The sequence below is a fragment of the Rhodnius prolixus genome, unplaced genomic scaffold (assembly GCF_049639745.1).
Source record: "Rhodnius prolixus isolate KJV_2025 unplaced genomic scaffold, Rpr scaffold_6, whole genome shotgun sequence".
Lineage (NCBI taxonomy): Eukaryota > Metazoa > Arthropoda > Insecta > Hemiptera > Reduviidae > Rhodnius > Rhodnius prolixus.
In genome coordinates this window covers 16,382,014-16,399,426 of record NW_027411634.1, presented here as the reverse complement: position 1 = coordinate 16,399,426, position 17,413 = coordinate 16,382,014, and the positions used below count along the sequence as shown (strand labels likewise).

At 32.3% G+C, this 17,413-nt stretch overlaps 1 protein-coding gene across 2 annotated transcripts in view; it reads right to left on the bottom strand.

The window, feature by feature from the left end:
- The window catches only part of LOC141460914 (monocarboxylate transporter 14-like), a 107,205-nt gene that overhangs the window by 84,085 nt on the left and 5,707 nt on the right, over window positions 1–17,413 (bottom strand). Inside the window, exon 1 of one of the 2 annotated variants that reach the window (XM_074141364.1) lies at window positions 12,057–12,301. The exons of the other annotated variant lie outside the window; for it this stretch is intronic. The gene's annotated coding sequence lies outside the window, so the exon portion shown is untranslated. Of the gene's footprint in view, window positions 1–12,056; window positions 12,302–17,413 lie in introns of those variants that run through there. 2 annotated transcript variants of the gene reach the window in all.

Here is a 17,413-nt window from a genome sequence, read left to right as displayed (position 1 = left end):
CCAGCTCGGTTTTCAAACGGTCCAATAACGATTTTACCCTTTTCCAGATAGTCGATGAGGATTATTCCTTGCGAATCCCAAAAGACAGTCGCCATAATCTTTCCGGCCGAAGGAACGGTCTTCGCCTTTTTTTGGCGCAGATTCCCCCTTGGTAACCCATTGTTTAGATGGTTCTTTGGTCTCAGGAGTGTAGTGATGTATCCATGTTTCATCCACAATGACGAAACGACGCTTAAAGTCCTGCGGATTCTTCTGGAACAGCTGCAAACCGTCCTTGCAACACTTCACACGATTTCGGTTTTGGTCAAGCGTGAGCAATCGCGGCACCCTCTTGCGGATAGCTTTGTCATGTCCAAATGTTGATGCAAAATATTATGTACCCGTTCATTCGAGATGCCCACAGCACTAGCAATCTCACGCACCTTCACTCTACTGTCATCCATCACCATATCATGGATTTTATCAATGATTTCTGGAGTAGTAACCTCAACAGGGCGTCCAGAACGTTCAGCGTCACTTGTGCCCATATGGCCACTCCGAAAATTTTGAAACCACTTATAAACGGTTCTAATCGAAGGTGCAGAGTCACCATAATGTTTATCAAGCTTCTCTTTAGTCTCCTGAGGCGTTTTGCCTTTCATAAAGTAGTGTTTAATCAACACACGAAATTCTTTTTCGCCCATTTTTTGAAAATCACTCGACTTTCTCGATTCAAACGAATGCCAAACACAAAGAAATAGACCGATCTGGCTGAAACTTGGTGTACGTTCTTCCAAGAGATGCTACTAACTAAACATAACCTCGATACGCGCCAGTGGTGCTATCTCTCTGACTTTGCACGGACTTTTCAAACGACCCTCGTATTTCATTTACATGAATTGTTCTTCATAAATCATGCAACTAGGTTAATAAATAACCTAACAAACCGTTAACTTGTTACTCATGATTTTAAAATATTGTAACAATATTTTTTCTTTTTAGCTAAATTTTATAATTGATATTTATTATTTTTCCCTTGAGTGTAAATAAAACAAAACTTCAAAAAAAACTAAAATCTGCGTGACTATAGTGGATCTTTTCTTATGTAATTAAAAGTAGGAGTATATTATGTTTTATATTTCTGACAGAAAACAATTTCTCTCAGAAAAGAGAAAAGGGTTTCCCTTTCACAGCATTGGGTACATCTAAAGAAAGATAGTAAGATCCTTTAAAAAGAAGTTGATGGTTTGTTTTTATATATACAATAAATATAAAATATTTTCTATGGTTTAACTGACAGCTCTGATTTTATATCATTCATCTTTTACTGCTCCATCAAACTGTACAGACAGAAATCTCTAAAAGGTAATCTTTATTTTGTAAAACTTATTTATGCTTTTAACTCTTCTTAACCATGATTATAAAGATTTTTATTTATACAGACCTTTTTTTTTTACATAATTTTTTAATTCAAGTCATGTCAACGTTGACAATATCATTGACACCCGGAACCATTTCTAGTGTGCACTGCCAGCCTCAGGTCAGTGATTTCTCGCTAAGCACAACACTAACCTCCATCGGAAAGGTAAGAGGCTACTTAGGGTAAAAACAACAGGCTGGCAACTGGTCCATGCCCGTGATCTTCTCGTGGAAATCCAGAAAACTTAGCTAATCCCTTTCATGGATTTTTAATTTGCTTCAACTCGTACATTTTTTGCATTATTTCAAGGAAGAAATTTCAATTTCAATGTGGGACTACTCTATGAGGAAAACTGTACTCCTCAAGAAATAACTCAACACTTTATTTAGGTTAGTTACTGTAAACAACAAAATAATTTATAATTCACGTTAAAGTTCAAGGGCGTTGTTTTAACAAAATTGAAGTTTGAAATCAAGTTTTCTTTTGACTTTCTCTTTGTAAAGAAACGCTGATCAACTACAAACTCAAATTAATAAATAATTATTAAAAATAAGATTAAGAGTAGATTACCAAATGGTTAATATACACTGCCGCTCAAAAGTTTAAGACCACCTGTTATTTATATTAATTAATCTCTTTAACAAAAACTTACAGTTTAAAATGTTAAGTATAAGGGTTGATTAAACGCCAAAAGGTACACAAATCAGCTAGTACCCAACATTTCATTAATACTTCATTGATATTATTTTAAGTAATTTTACTACATTAATTTTCATTAATATTTTTTTGAATTTATTAGATGTTTCACAGACCCTTATGCTGGCCAGTTCATTCATTTTCTTTTTCTTTTCTTTTATGATTTAAGTCGCTTCAACAACTTCAACAATCTGCGGTTATTGGCGCTCGCAGCTTTTTTCAGTGCACTGCCGGCCTCCGGACAGTGTTCTCTCGTTACAGACAACTCTGTCCATCACCCGGACAGTGAGCTGTAAGAAGCTCTTAGAAAGAGAAAATCTAAGGGTCAGCAGCTGGATTCGAACCCGGAACCTCCACGTGGGAATCCAATATGCTAACCGCATAGCTAATCCCTTCCCTTTGTTCATTCATAATATTTTATTTTTTTGTTATAATTATGATAAAATGTATATTATATTTTCGTAATTAAATAGGTACTTTATTTTAGCTTTATTCCAAATTATTCTTCTGATTTATTTTTATTATGCTCTTTATTCTGAATAGTCACATATATCGTATGTATGTACATGCACGTTAAAGTAAAAAAAGACAAAGGCAGAGTCGGCTACTATTTAAATTTGAATCACGGATTTAAAACAATATTTCAGTCTAGAATTCGTCTTTCCGAAGTATTTGTGAGCACAAATAACGCGTAGGTAATATCAAGTAAATTATTCAACAATAATTATTCATTTCTCAATTGTAATTTAATGTAGTCTCTCTAATTTTACTTATAGTAAAATACTGGAATAATTATGTTAGCTGTCATAAAAATATGCATATCTTATTTATCTTATTACAGTCAATCTAAGTTAAATGGTGTTCTACTTGAACAAATATTTTGTAGATTAAAATGGCCAGCATAAGGGTCTGTGAAACATCTAATAAATTCAAAAAAATATTAATGAAAATTAATGTAGTAGAATTACTTAAAATAATATCAATGAAATGTTGGGTACTAGCTGATTTGTGTACCTTTTGGCGTTTAATCAACCCTTATACTTAACATTTTAAACTGTAAGTTTTTGTTAAAGAGATAATTATGTTAGCTGTCATAAAAATATGCATATCTTATTTATCTTATTACAGTCAATCTAAGTTAAATGGTGTTCTACTTGAACAAATATTTTGTAGATTAAAATGGCCAGCATAAGGGTCTGTGAAACATCTAATAAATTCAAAAAAATATTAATGAAAATTAATGTAGTAAAATTACTTAAAATAATATCAATGAAGTATTAATGAAATGTTGGGTACTAGCTGATTTGTGTACCTTTTGGCGTTTAATCAACCCTTATACTTAACATTTTAAACTGTAAGTTTTTGTTAAAGAGATTTTTGTACCTTTTGGACAGATTTTCTTTTTTGTATGTTTTGCAAAGTTACATATCTGCTTTACAGATTTTATTAAAATTGGGAATAATAAATTTAATTTTATCATTATAACCTGAAAAGGTGTTAAGTCGGAGTCACTACCACTGGACAGATCTTTTTAAAGAATGATTATAGTTGCGGTCCCCAAGCCATTCTCAATAACAATTTTTTTGGGAAAGCGTTTTGAATAAAATAGGAAGGTAATTTGTACGTAAATAGCAAAATTAAACTGCGATTTCAGTACTTCCCTTTAAGAGGAGTAAGAAAAATAAACTGCGATTACAGTACTTCTCCCTAAAAGGCAAAGAGGCAAAGATTTTGAATCGAACTACAATTCATTGATGAAAATCGGTTCACTCATTGAAAATTTTAATGATTGCAATACTTCCTCTTAGTAGGTGTAAGAGCATGATGGCACTTCACAGCCACGTAGAGGAGCTTTAACCACTTCTTCTTACTAAATTTTATCAAAATCGGACTAACCGTTATAGAAATATTGGTAATAATAGTTTTAGAAAGGGCCTTACTTGGGTGGGGCAAACTCCCCTCCTTATGAGGCACAGCGTCGAGACTTTTAAAGTGCAAATCTGTACAAAATTTCGATTCGAATGACACTTTATTCATGAAAATCGGTTCACGTTTCGATAATTTGCAACGATTGCTATACTTCCCCTTAACAAGTGTAAGAGCAGATCGTCGCTTTAATGTTACGTAGGGGAGCCCTAACCCTGTCATCCTACCAAATTTTATCAAAATCGGGCTAAGATTTACAGAGTAATTAATGATAATAATTTTGGAGGGGGCCTTACATAAAGGGGGCTAACTCCTCTCCCATTCGATGTGCAGCATCGAGACCCCCAAAAGGCACATCTACATAACATTCCGACTAGAATGACACCTCATTCATGAAAATCGGTTCACGCGTTTAGGCGCTACGTTGTTTACAAAAAAGGTAACAACAACAACAAGAAGAAGAAGAAGAAGAACAAGAACAAGAACAAGAACAAGAACAATTTTTGAAAATGCCGTTTTTGCTCATTTTCAGCATCTTTTTTCTCAATATCTATCAAATCTAGGCTGTTGCAAAAAAATTACAGTTATAAAGGAGGGTTTGGAGTAAGATTTAAAGAAAATTTGGGAATTTTATCTTTTATAGAAAAAGAGAAAAAAATTGTCAAAGTTGGGTGTTTTTCAACGTTACGCTTTTTCGTGCAGTTTTTGATGATCAACCCTTATACAACTGTCCTACCGGACAGTTTTAATAAGTTTTAATCACTCAAAACCCTAATTACACCCACGGTAGGCATACGTATAATGGCGGTGCTTCAAAAGACGTGTATAAGATTGTAACAGGTGACGACGAATCATGGATATATGCGTATGAGCCGGAAACTAGACAGCAGTCGACTGTATGGGTGTTTCAAGATGAACCAAATCCAACAAAAGTTGTTCGCGCTCGAAGCACTTCGAAACAAACGGTCGCCTGTTTTTTCGGAAAAACTGGTCATGTGGCAACAGTGCCTTTAGAGCAGCGGTTCTCAACCTGTCGGTCGCGACCCCGGCGGGGGTCGAACGACCAAAACACAGGGGTCGCTTAAAGCCATCGGAAAATACATATTTCCGTTGGCTTTAGCCGCTGTGAAGCCGCGCTACCGTCTACAGCAGCGCTATTCAGCTGGAACGCACGCCGTTATGGCCGTTAATGTTATTTATTGGAATCAGTAATAAATATTTCTCAATATATAATTTAAATATTGTTTTTTTGATTAATTACTACGTTTAAATTATGTTTGATTTGTAGCAATGAGAATACATAATGCATATCAGGTATTTACATTCCGAATCATAACTGTAGCAAAATTACAGTCATGAAGTAGCCACCAAAATTATTTTTTGGTTTGGGGTCACCGCAACATGAGGAACTGTATTGCGGGGTCACGGCATTAGAAAGGTTGAGAACCACTGCTTTAGAGGAACGTAGAACGGTCAATTCTGAATGGTACACAACCATTTGTTTGCCGGAAGTCTTCGATGAAATAAGGAAAACAAACAAGCGCCGTCGGATCATTCTTCATCAAGACAATGCCAGCTGACACACATCTCGTCTAACAGCCGACTATTTGAGCACTCAAAAAATCGAATTAATGGGTCATCCGCCGTTCAGTCCTGATTTGGCACCAAATGACTTCTTTTATTTTCCGAACGTCAAGAATAAATTACGTGGACAACGATTTTCGTCGGCAGAAGAAGCCGTTGATGCATTCAAAAACCATGTTTTGGAGGTGTCTCAAGAGGAATGGAAAAAATGCTTTGACAGGTGGTTCGAACGCATGCAGAAGTGTACGAGTATAGATCATAAAGGAGAATATTTTGAAAAACAATAAAGTCATTTTCAATGACAAATTACTGTTTTTTTTATTATTAAGCTCAAAATATAAATAGTGCCCCTCGTATATTGAACTGTGTACTTCTGTTAACATATATTAAAGCTTCATTGTTGAAAAACAATGTTAGTTTGTGTTATTTATTCCAAAATATATCGAATATTCTCAAAAAATTGAGGTGGTCCTAAACTTTTGACCGGCAGTGTAAGTATTAGTAGAACAAGAGAATAATTGTTAGTGTAATAGACTTAATAATCGTTAGTAGTTAGTGAAATGAACTTAAACGCCTAGTTCCAGGGTTCGTGTTCTGCCTGTCCTTAGATTTTTTTTTTTTTTTATTTTGTTCTCTAGGAGCTTCTAAGCTCGCTGACCAGTGTTGGAGACAGTGCTGTCATGGAGAATACAATCCAGTGTACGGGCAAAGTGAGGGAAGATTCAGAATCCAAATGATCTCATATTTAGTCTCGCCTAAATGAATATTATAAAACAAAAGTGGGTTGTTTTTTTTTAATTAACTATCATTTCAGGAATACAATTACACATTCAACAAATTACTCTGAAATTTTGAATTCTTGTAATAACATACATACGTAACTCTAAACAATTAACTAAATTACCCAATTAACTAAAGTGAGAAATTATATATTTTCATTACTTAAAATGTAACATGCCAAATGTTAGTTAATTCTCAATTATTATAACTAGGTGTTTCACCCATTTGAAATAAATATATATATATATATATATATATATATATATACGAGGGTCGTTTGAAAAGTCCGTGCAAAGTCAGAGAGATAGCACCACTGGCGCGTATCGAGGTTATGTTTAGTTAGTAGCATCTCTTGGAAGAACACACACCAAGTTTCAGCCAGATCGGTCTATTTCTTTGTGTTTGGCATTCGTTTGAATCGAGGAAGTCAAGTGATTTTCAAAAAATGGACGAAAAAGAATTTCGTGTGTTGATTAAACACTACTTTATGAAAGGCAAAACGCCTCAGGAGACTAAAGAGAAGCTTGATAAACATTATGGTGACTCTGCACCTTCGATTAGAACAGTTTATAAGTGGTTTCAAAATTTTCGGAGTGGCCATATGGGCACAAGTGACGCTGAACGTTCTGGACGCCCTGTTGAGGTTACTACTCCAGAAATCATTGATAAAATCCATGATATGGTGATGGATGACAGAAGAGTGAAGGTGCGTGAGATTGCTAGTGCTGTGGGCATCTCGGATGAACGGGTACATAATATTTTGCATCAACATTTGGACATGACAAAGCTATCCGCAAGATGGGTGCCGCGATTGCTCACGCTTGACCAAAAACGAAATCGTGTGAAGTGTTGCAAGGACGGTTTGCAGCTGTTCCAGAAGAATCCGCAGGACTTTAAGCGTCGTTTCGACACTGTGGATGAAACATGGATACATCACTACACTCCTGAGACCAAAGAACAATCTAAACAATGGGTTACCAAGGGGGAATTATTTTATTTGGAATGTACACAAGGATAAGAGCATATACAATAATACTACAAGGTAGAAAGCACCCTAGTGCCAACAAATCCCCCTAATAATGGTGAAGGTTAATAATAGTGCCATATGTTTTACCTATTTCACGCAGGCACCTGGTTTAAAGTTTGTCAACCCTTCAAAATTTCTATCTAATTAGTAAATAATAAAATAAATATTCATTAAATCTATTAATTATATTCAATAAACATTCAATCAATTTCATTACTGAATATACATTTAATGCAATAAGATAACTTACCGAGTCTTATCACAGAAAATTATTAAGTTGACTAATATCAAACAGAAAACAGGTAAATTTTCTATTAGAAATCGAATATTTTACTCATTCTTACTGAGAACTCACTATAATTTAATATAGGTTAAAAGAAAAGCAAAGAAAAGTACAACTAAATGAGATGAGATCCTCTTTTCTTCAGAAGCGAGAGTTACAAATGTGGTTTACAGTAATCCAAATTCCTACGAAAGTGTTTCTTTCAAAAATTAACATTACAAATTATTTATAAATAAAACCTGAAGTGAAACCTCATACATTACTTTTTTCTGCAACCATGAAGGGAAGTTCTCATTACTGAATTAAAATCAGCTGTGTAATGCCCAACTTCCCACACTAGTGGGGGGAAATTCCCATTAGTGTCACTTTCCGCACAAGTGAGTGGAAAAACTTTATTGTGCTTCCTTGATATAAGAAGTTTTGTTATTAACATAAATATTTTCTGCAAAACTCTAATAAGCTTATTTAAATTTATTTTATTTAAATAATTAAAAAACGAATATTAAAAAATAAAATAAAAATTGAAAGGAATATAGAAATAAAAATAATACTTTAATAAATAATTGGATATTTTTAATTATAACAGTTAAAAAGGTTATAGTGTTACCTTATAGAAATTTAAAATGGATTCTAGTGATGCCTGTTTAGAAAACACTCCTCCATCAATAAAAGAAACAGCAGAAAATGTAATAAGTAATGTAAATAATTGTAATATAACAATAAATATTTATAATAAATAATTACTTTTTGTAGACTGTAAAAATGAAATTTTTAATTTTATTAGTTAATAAATGGTTGCAGAAAAAATATAATATTTAACTCTAGTGTAAAGTATTTTCCTCACACTCGGCAATTTGCACTTGCACTCGCATCGCTTCGCTCGCTCGTGCGTGCAAACCCTGCCTCGCGTGAGGAAAAGTACTACTTTCCACACTTGTTAAATAAATAACTATTTTTTAAAGGTTCTAACTCTCGAATTTTCTTTTTACTCGGAACATTTGAATCTTATTTAATTCTTACTAACAATGATTTTTGGTTTTTTCCGACCGTTGTTGATAGATGATTTTTGGGGAATATCGAGGTGCGGTCTTGAATAAAAACAATTTTTTTGCTTTATACCAACGTTTCGGTGATTTTTACTACCTTCTTCAGGGTCTGAACAATAGGAATATTACACTAACATTTTATCTATATTAGTGTAATATTCCTTTTGTACAGACCCTGAAGAAGGTAGTAAAAATTACCGAAACGTTGGTATAAAGCAAAAAAGTTCGTTTTTATTCAAGACCGCACCTCGATATTCACCAAAAATCAACTTACTAACAATATAGGGTTTTGAACCATGCACTGCGCTGAAATGTAATCTCAGAGAAAAGCTCCAACCCCTCTAAGACAGCTCTAAAATGATTTTTTTTTTTTTAAGAATAATGATCAAAGTAAAAAGTTATAAATCGAAATATTGACAATTAGTACCCAAAACTCCAAAGAAAAATCGATGGGGATTTTGTAATTATTTTAAGGTGTGAAGTTGGATTTAGGCATTTACACTTACTGCATAACTCCTAATAAGTATTGCGAGAGTTGATAAAAACAAACTTGCGTTCATAAACCGATAAATTACTTCAAATTTTCTCCAGTAAATTTTGGTTTCCCAATTTGGTGTAAGATGGTGATTAAAAAAATTCAAATTTAAAGTTTAATTGATTAGTAAAAGTGTAATTACTGTAATACTTCACGATTCATTCTTTTATGTTGCAAATCTAACAAGCCTTAAATCAAAGTGAAGAAAAGTTTTACATTTCTTAGATGATAGCACATAGTAAAGTAGGTGGAATAAGAAAACAGAGATAAAATACAAACAATGAGGAAAACTAGGTCAAAACAAGTGTCTTAAGGATGGAGAAAAAAAAAAAAAAGAAAATCGTCTGAAAGAAGAAAAACACTGTACAGCAGTGTAACTAGAAAGGCAGGGGTTCTTTAAAAGAGGAAAAATTCTTGAAGTACGTGCAAGGCTGCAGAATTAAACACGTTTGTAAAGGGTCAAGACTCTTCTAACAAACCTAACAATTCTTAACTAAAATTTAGAGAATAACCTAGACTAAAATTTTGTTTTTTTTTTTTGTAAGGAGTTTATTTTCCTTGCAAAATACTAGTATTTATTTGTACTAATAATATAAAAGAAAAAGGTTATACACAAATGGAAAGCTACGACTCAAATACCCATCTCTTGAACAAATTTTCTATTAAACATTAATTAACAATTTCACATTTAAAAAAATCGCAAATTAAGAAAAATTCAAAGAAAATCAGAAACATTGCGGTTGTAATATATTGGCAGCATATTTAATCTTAATTTGTAATGTGTAAGACACAAGAGCGTATGAATAGCTCCTCTCTCCCAGAATAGCTCCATATCGAATATGGAATAGGGTAAAATGGTTGAAAGAAAAGTTGTAAAAAAAAACCTCAATGCATAGTGCGCACAGTTAAATAAAATCCATTCTGAAAAAGGATTATTTTGATTGAAGGAATTAGATCGCTAAATTAAAATGGAAATGTACTTTTCAGCTTCAAGCGTTTTTAGTTTTTATTTTTGTATACACTCTTGAGATAGAGAGAGAAATAATTTTCTAAAAAAAACACACATTTTGAACTGAGAAGACTTCCAAAACGGATATTTCTTTTAAAAACTCAAAATCAATAATTTCAAATTCAATGCTGACCTTGTCTAGTAATAAAAAGTAAAAAATAAGAGAAATTTTAAATTAGAAAAAAAATATATGGTGCTCAGTAGTGTAAAATCCATTTAAATTAGCTCTTTTCTCTTAACTTAACTTCTCAATGCGTATGAACTTTGAACTTTTCTTTGAATGTAAAACTTCTAGTAGGGAAGGGATTAGCTATGAGGTTAGCATACTGGACTCCCACGCGGAGGTCCCGGGTTCGAATCCAGCAGCTGGCCCTTAGATTTTCTCTTCCTAGGAGCTTCTTACAGCTCACTGTCCGGTGATGGACAGTGTTGTCTGTAACGAGAGAACACTGTCCGGAGGCCGGCAGTGCACTGGAAAAAGCTCCGGGCGCTAAAAAAAAAAAACTTCTAGTAGACATAGAATCAAAATGTTCCAAATTGTGGCATTCCTAAAGTGGGCTCTTTCAAAGATTTTCCTTCTATACTATTTGGGGGACATTTCATCAATAGTACAAAATATTTATTTTATAATAAGTTGTACGTATACAATTAAAATTTACACATTTCTGTACTTTCACTCACCTTTAGAATTTTCTTGAGTTTTCTCTAGAAATATACGTAACAAGCACGAAAAAGATACATACATGGATACAGTTAAGCACCTACCATAACTCAAAAATGAGAAAAATCGAATTGAAAACAAATTTGTTATTTGGTAAGTGCTAACAAGGTTACGAAACAATGGCATTTTGGTCGAAAATTGATCAGCCAAAATACTTGTTCATTTTTATGAAATTTTCGAAAATATAGAATATACAGTATTACTTTAAATTTTTGTATCATTATCCAGATGTAGAGACCAACAACTTCATCTTTTTAGGTCTGCAATTTTTAAATATAAAAAAATTGGTTTATAACTTTTATATTTTATTGAACGATATCTTGCAAGCCATAAATAAAAGAAACCAACTCAGGAGCCAGAAATATATTAGTGACCACCAAGAAGTCAATAAAAACCTTTTCTTAATTTAACTACCAACACTTAAAATACTTTCAAGAGAATGTAATTAGTAAAATTACATCCTAAAATAAGATTTAAAAAAAAAAAACTTATCATTCTTGTTAGGGGGAAAAAAATTTGTGTGAATGAGCTCTTATCAAACGGAATCAATGATTTCATTATCCATTTTAAGTTTCAAAGATAGAGCAAAATAAGAAAACATTACTACACTTCTTAAAACCTTGAAGAATACTGCGATACATTTTGTAGAACTTATAATGATTAATTACTGCAGAATATGTTCCGCATTATGGCAATTTTCATGAACTACTTAGCCTGCATTGTGCCAAAAAAAAAAAAAAGAAATGTTAAACGTTCAGTTTTACCTTTTCAATACATTTTTACTTAATCTTTTTCTTATTAAATGGACACCTAAAATTATCTACTTTTATATAAGGCATAAAAACTATGATCCTGTAGAATCTAAAAGCCTAAGTTTTTTTAAAAAACATGATTAAAAAATTTAAAATAATAAAAATGTCTTTGAGAGCATGCCAAATAATATTTAAAAGAAGTGACTAAACACTGAAGGTCAAAAAAAAAAAATAATAATAAAAGGATAATGACCTTTGATAACAGAAAATCTGATAATAAACTAAAATTATTTCTTACCTATTGCAGTAGTTATCATGCTTTCTTTCTAACTTCATTAAGTTCAGAACAGTAATTAAAACTTAAAATAATGGTTATACACAATTCCTATAGATGAACATTTCCTTAACACTCGTAACACAAATTATTATTTTTTTTTTTTAAATCAAACCAAAAAAACCAAGAATTGTGTGCGAGTGGTGTGCGCCGACGACACTTACACAGCTGGCGACCAAACGGTACTGAAACCACAAACCAGTTGGTTGGTTGGTAGAGAACAAATCTCTCGCCCCACTATCATTACCGCCAGTTGAGATATGTGTATTCAAAAGAGGATAAACTATTTGGCCTGTAGGTTTCTTTTTATCTGCTCTTCTTTTTTTTAAATCAAATTTTTGAAACCATTTAATGAATGAATCAAGAATTTAAACTCGAAATTTAAATAAAACTAGTTGACTGACGTGGCATTAAAATATTCATAATTAAGATTACTGTAAATAATGTTATCTCTTTCACTCGTCACTTTATTATTTATTTCTTTAAGCTCTCCTCATGATCGCAGTTAAAAGACTAGGTCTTACTTGCATTGTAAATCACATAACTCATTTTTCTAGGTATTGTTATTACATAAACCATATATCACTATCTTTTTAAATAATTTAAAATATAATCAATGCAAGATCAATCAATTTATCTTCTAAGATAACTTACAGCAGATTTCCACAACTGAAGTACCATTTCTAGATGAAAGGCGTGCCCGTATCCTTGACTCTTTTTCATGGTGACTTCCTGACCCACTTTATAACCGTTGATTACCTCTCTGGGGGAGCACTGATGGGAGAATGTTGGCATCAGGGGATTGGTTATCCACAAACTGCTGGGCTCTTCGCGCTGCCTAGGGATTTTTTTTAGAGAGGCAATTGGTTTTAAGGGAGCATCCATCTAGATTCTTTTAATTTGAGGAAATCTTTTTAATAATATCTTGCATGGTATTAGAGGAAAGAATTTTTGGCGAGCGTGAGCCTTGGTTCCTGCCGCTCTTCATCGAACATCTCAGAGAACCTTGATACTCACTACTCAGTTTCATCATCTTGAGTGATTCTACAGAATGAGTGATCTAATGTTGCAGAATTTAAAAACACTCTCGAAAATTTTAAAAAAGCAAAGTCCCTAATAAACTGAAAATAAAATTTAAATGAAATATAGCATTTGTTGTGCAGCAGTTTGAAAAATGTAGCATTGTACAGCTACATTTTAACGTATTGACGTTAGAAGAAATTATAAATGAGTTCAAAAATTTTAATGGCTAGAATTCAGCAACAAATACCGTTTAAAAGCTCCTTCTTTTGTTTAGTCTTAGGTACGGCTGATCACCGTCAAAGGACCAAAACTCCCCTATGGGAAGGCCTACATATTTACAGAAGAATGGATCAATGAACAATGATTTAATCAGTGTAGTTTTATTTTTTTAATTTTTTGTCTTATTTAAACTGAGCGATGGATATTTATTTGTGTTATTTTTCTGTAAAATATGTAAATAAAGGCTTATTATTATTATTATTATTATTATCTTTTGTTTAGGCTCCAAATTTTCCAAAACCCCTAATACCTTCTTCTCGAAGATAAACCTGTTGTACAGAATTATTATTCTATGCTGAGCATTTTTAAAGTCTGCAAAAAGGGTTAACCTACTGATTTTATCAATTCGATACTCCGAGATTTCATTGTTTCATGCCAAGCATTTTAAGATCATAAATTAAGAAGGACCATAGTCTTCCTTAAAACTCATTTCAGTTAGATATCAAACTTAATTAAAAAAAAACCTAGAGACTATCGTATCTACAATTCAATAATCAGACTGATAGAGAAGTTAATTGATTGATCTATGCAGTACCCGAGATAAAAAAAATAAAAAAGAAGTTAGATGCTATGCTTTCGAAAAATCCTGTTTCTTTTTAACATTTATCACAGTACATTGAACATAATTTGTTTTTGTGATTTTGAATGACTTTTTGAACATTTACTTCTTTGTTGTAACTGTTGGTTTTAGAGCAATAAATAATTAATCAAGCAATAAAAAAAACAATAAAGACTATATTTTTCTGTTAAGAACATAAACAAAATAGGAACTTTGCTTTATAATACATTAAATAATATGCTTTGTAATAAACATAACATTTATAAAATTAAACTGTTAAAATAATACATGGAGGGGGCGCAACAAATTATCTACAAGAACGGGGCCAACGGTACAGAACATTGGAAGCACTACATTTAATAGATGGCTGATAGATCACAGTGACCTCGGAAAATTTTAGTTAATAATGGTTTGGGTAATCAAAGAAACAATCAACCTTTTTTAGATTAACACATAGTTTTTACTAGATAACATGTAAAAAAAATGTTTAAGTACATTTTTTTTTTAATTATATAACAAAAACAATGTACAATTATTAATTTATCAGTATAAGCACTGAAGATGATAATATAGTCCAAGGTCGAAAACTTAGCTAAAATAAATGTAAAATTAAATTGAAATTGGAAATTACGAATCAGCCATCAAGATAAATAGTACTCAGTAATAACAGCTTATATAGAAATGAATACTTTGTAAAATGATGTTTATACAAAAAGTTAGTTTTATACAAAAAAGTTATCTTCTTTTGTAATATAATTTCAATAATTATGGAAGAAGTCTTTCACTAGATTACGATTTTGGGTTTCCTAACGACGATTTTTTATTTTTAAAAACACTCACGAGACTTTATCTATCGTCAATTCTCAAATTTCGAAATTCCAATAAATATTAGTAGTCTTCAATTTTGATGCTCAAAATATAAAACTTCTTTTAAAGGGTAGCCTGATGTCCTCAGCTTTCCAGGAAAATCCTAAAATAAATTTCCATGAAAGGTACTTAAAACAATCCAAATACCCTCCTTTATTGCCTTTGTTCCTCTTAAAAATAAATTTAAATACAAAATACAAAAAGTATAATAGGAGTTGTTAGTATATAAACTTTAAAGTGAGCTGCTAAAATGGTCTGGGAGATAACCTCAGAAAATTGAAATAGCGCTTAATAAAGAACACGCCATACTCTTATTGAATTAGCCATCACCTCCAAAGATTTCAGCCTAACAACTGCAAAAGACTTCCACAATATACCAAGGCTCTGTAGAAATAGTTCATGTGTGCATACCAGAATTTTGAATACAACCAAAATTAAATGCAAAAAAAAAGAAGTCCAACGCAGAAAATTGAAGTAATCATGCTTTGGTCTGGTCGCAATCACTTAAATATTTAGGCATCACTTTGTACCTCAAACTACGAGATCGTTTTTGCTGTTATAGATATTTTAGGTTATATTATTTGAGTTTCATTTGAAAGCCACCAGGGAGTGGTAACTCCTCACATCTTATTTTATCAGTTGTAAATGCAGTAAACGCAACTGCAGTAGTAAATTTCAATAAAGTTATCTTAAAAAATTTATCATATTTGAAATTTCTGATATCATTTTTATTTAAGATAAAGATATTTTATATTTGGAGATCCAATTTTTTGATCATTGTATAAATATGTATTTTGTTGGAACATAAGTTTAGCAAACCCGAAGGTTATGAAATTGTATACAGACTCTCAGTGAGGTGGACGAGCATCGTATGGTCATTTCTTGTTGCCTAGGTGAAGTATGAGGGTTTCATATTAATCTTATATCGACGTCATCAAATGTTTATGAGAGAAGTTTAGTTGTACGGTAATACAGAGTATGCTGAGTTATTTACCCAAATGTTAAAGTAAAATGTTTACACTTGTTTCAATTTATTTTTATATCTTCACACATGAAACCATTTCTCCAAACTTGTAAGATGATTACGCATATTAATTTTTAATATTGATGGATTACAGAAAAAAGATGGCTGTGTCGTTAACTTAAGTGAAGAGGATAGTGTAAGAATCGATAGGGACTTATACTGCGTACACTGTACATAGCAGTAAGGCTACAATGGTCTCCTGCGGGACACCCACACAAAGGAAACAAAAAGAGAAGATAATATAGAGGCTACAACCATTGCCAGAAAGTATGATTTAAGGATGAGATAATGCATAAAAGAAAGGAACCCCTTCAACAACCAGAGCAGCGTAGAAAGCTGCCACACTCATGAAAGGCCTGGCTTCACATCAAGGAAAACACTGATGCAACAGATTTATTTGATTAAAAATTGTTTGTAATTTCAGAGATTTTATTGTATTACAAAACTGTTGGTACAAAGCCATCTATATTATAATAAATCTTATGACTTGAACGTAATAAAACAAAATTAATACGATAACTTTAGAAAAGATAGATTCCCTATCCTCACTATTACCAGAAATATCCTAAAATTATTATTTTTTTTTTTAGAAATAAATGTTCAAAAATTGATGGATATCATGATAAGAATTGATACATTTTGTCTGGATCCCAGGTCATTCCGCCAAAAGCGAATTAAGATGGCAGCCTTAGGATTCTCATGTACCTGAGCCATTTAAGGCCAACGAAATGTGGACACACAAAAGTAGCAAGGGTGGGCGAAAACTTCTGACCAGAGGCAGGCGAAAAGATAAGTTCAGTTCAAGCATTTCGTAGATTCTAAGAAAGGTTAATACTGAGTATTAACTCATATCGCATATACTTGTCTAATTATAACCAGTGTATTGTTCAATAGAAGGAAGAAGAAATGAAGAAAAACGGGTGATTTGGTAATTTTATTTTTGAAAACTCATGCGTTCAAGATTTAACTACGAGTCCGCCTCCAGACTTTCAAGTATAATCTAAGACCGGTCTAAAGAGGTGCTCCATTGATGCAACAGATCCCTTAGACCAGGAATGGCGAAATTTTTTGAGACGTGTGTCAAATTTTGTTCATTTTTATTTAGTACTAGCTCTTGGGGTCACTAATGCCCATTTGCACAAGAGTTAAGGTTAAAAATTTTAAACTGAATATTTAGTGAAACTAAACATCTTTAAAATTCAGTTGGTTTAACGGGTAAAACGGGACGAAACAAGTGCTATGGAAGTCTCTTTTTTACAAACATAACTGAATAAAACCTTACAAAAGTGTGTTTTATTTTAAGAAAAATCTAAACATGGTTATTTGCTTTGGGTTGTCGATTTTTTTAACAAACAAAATATGAGTAAAATTATACATTTTTGCTTTATTTCAAATTCTACAAAAGCATTTGTCGTCATTTGCGTTTTAGAACTGTAATGATCAAACTAAAAGCTGTAGATAGCATTTAAATTGCTTTTGTGTCAATGCGTGATTGAAAAAAAATACAGATAGAATATAAATTATCGCACACAATTAGAAAATCTAAATCAACCCGCGTAAACAAACAAA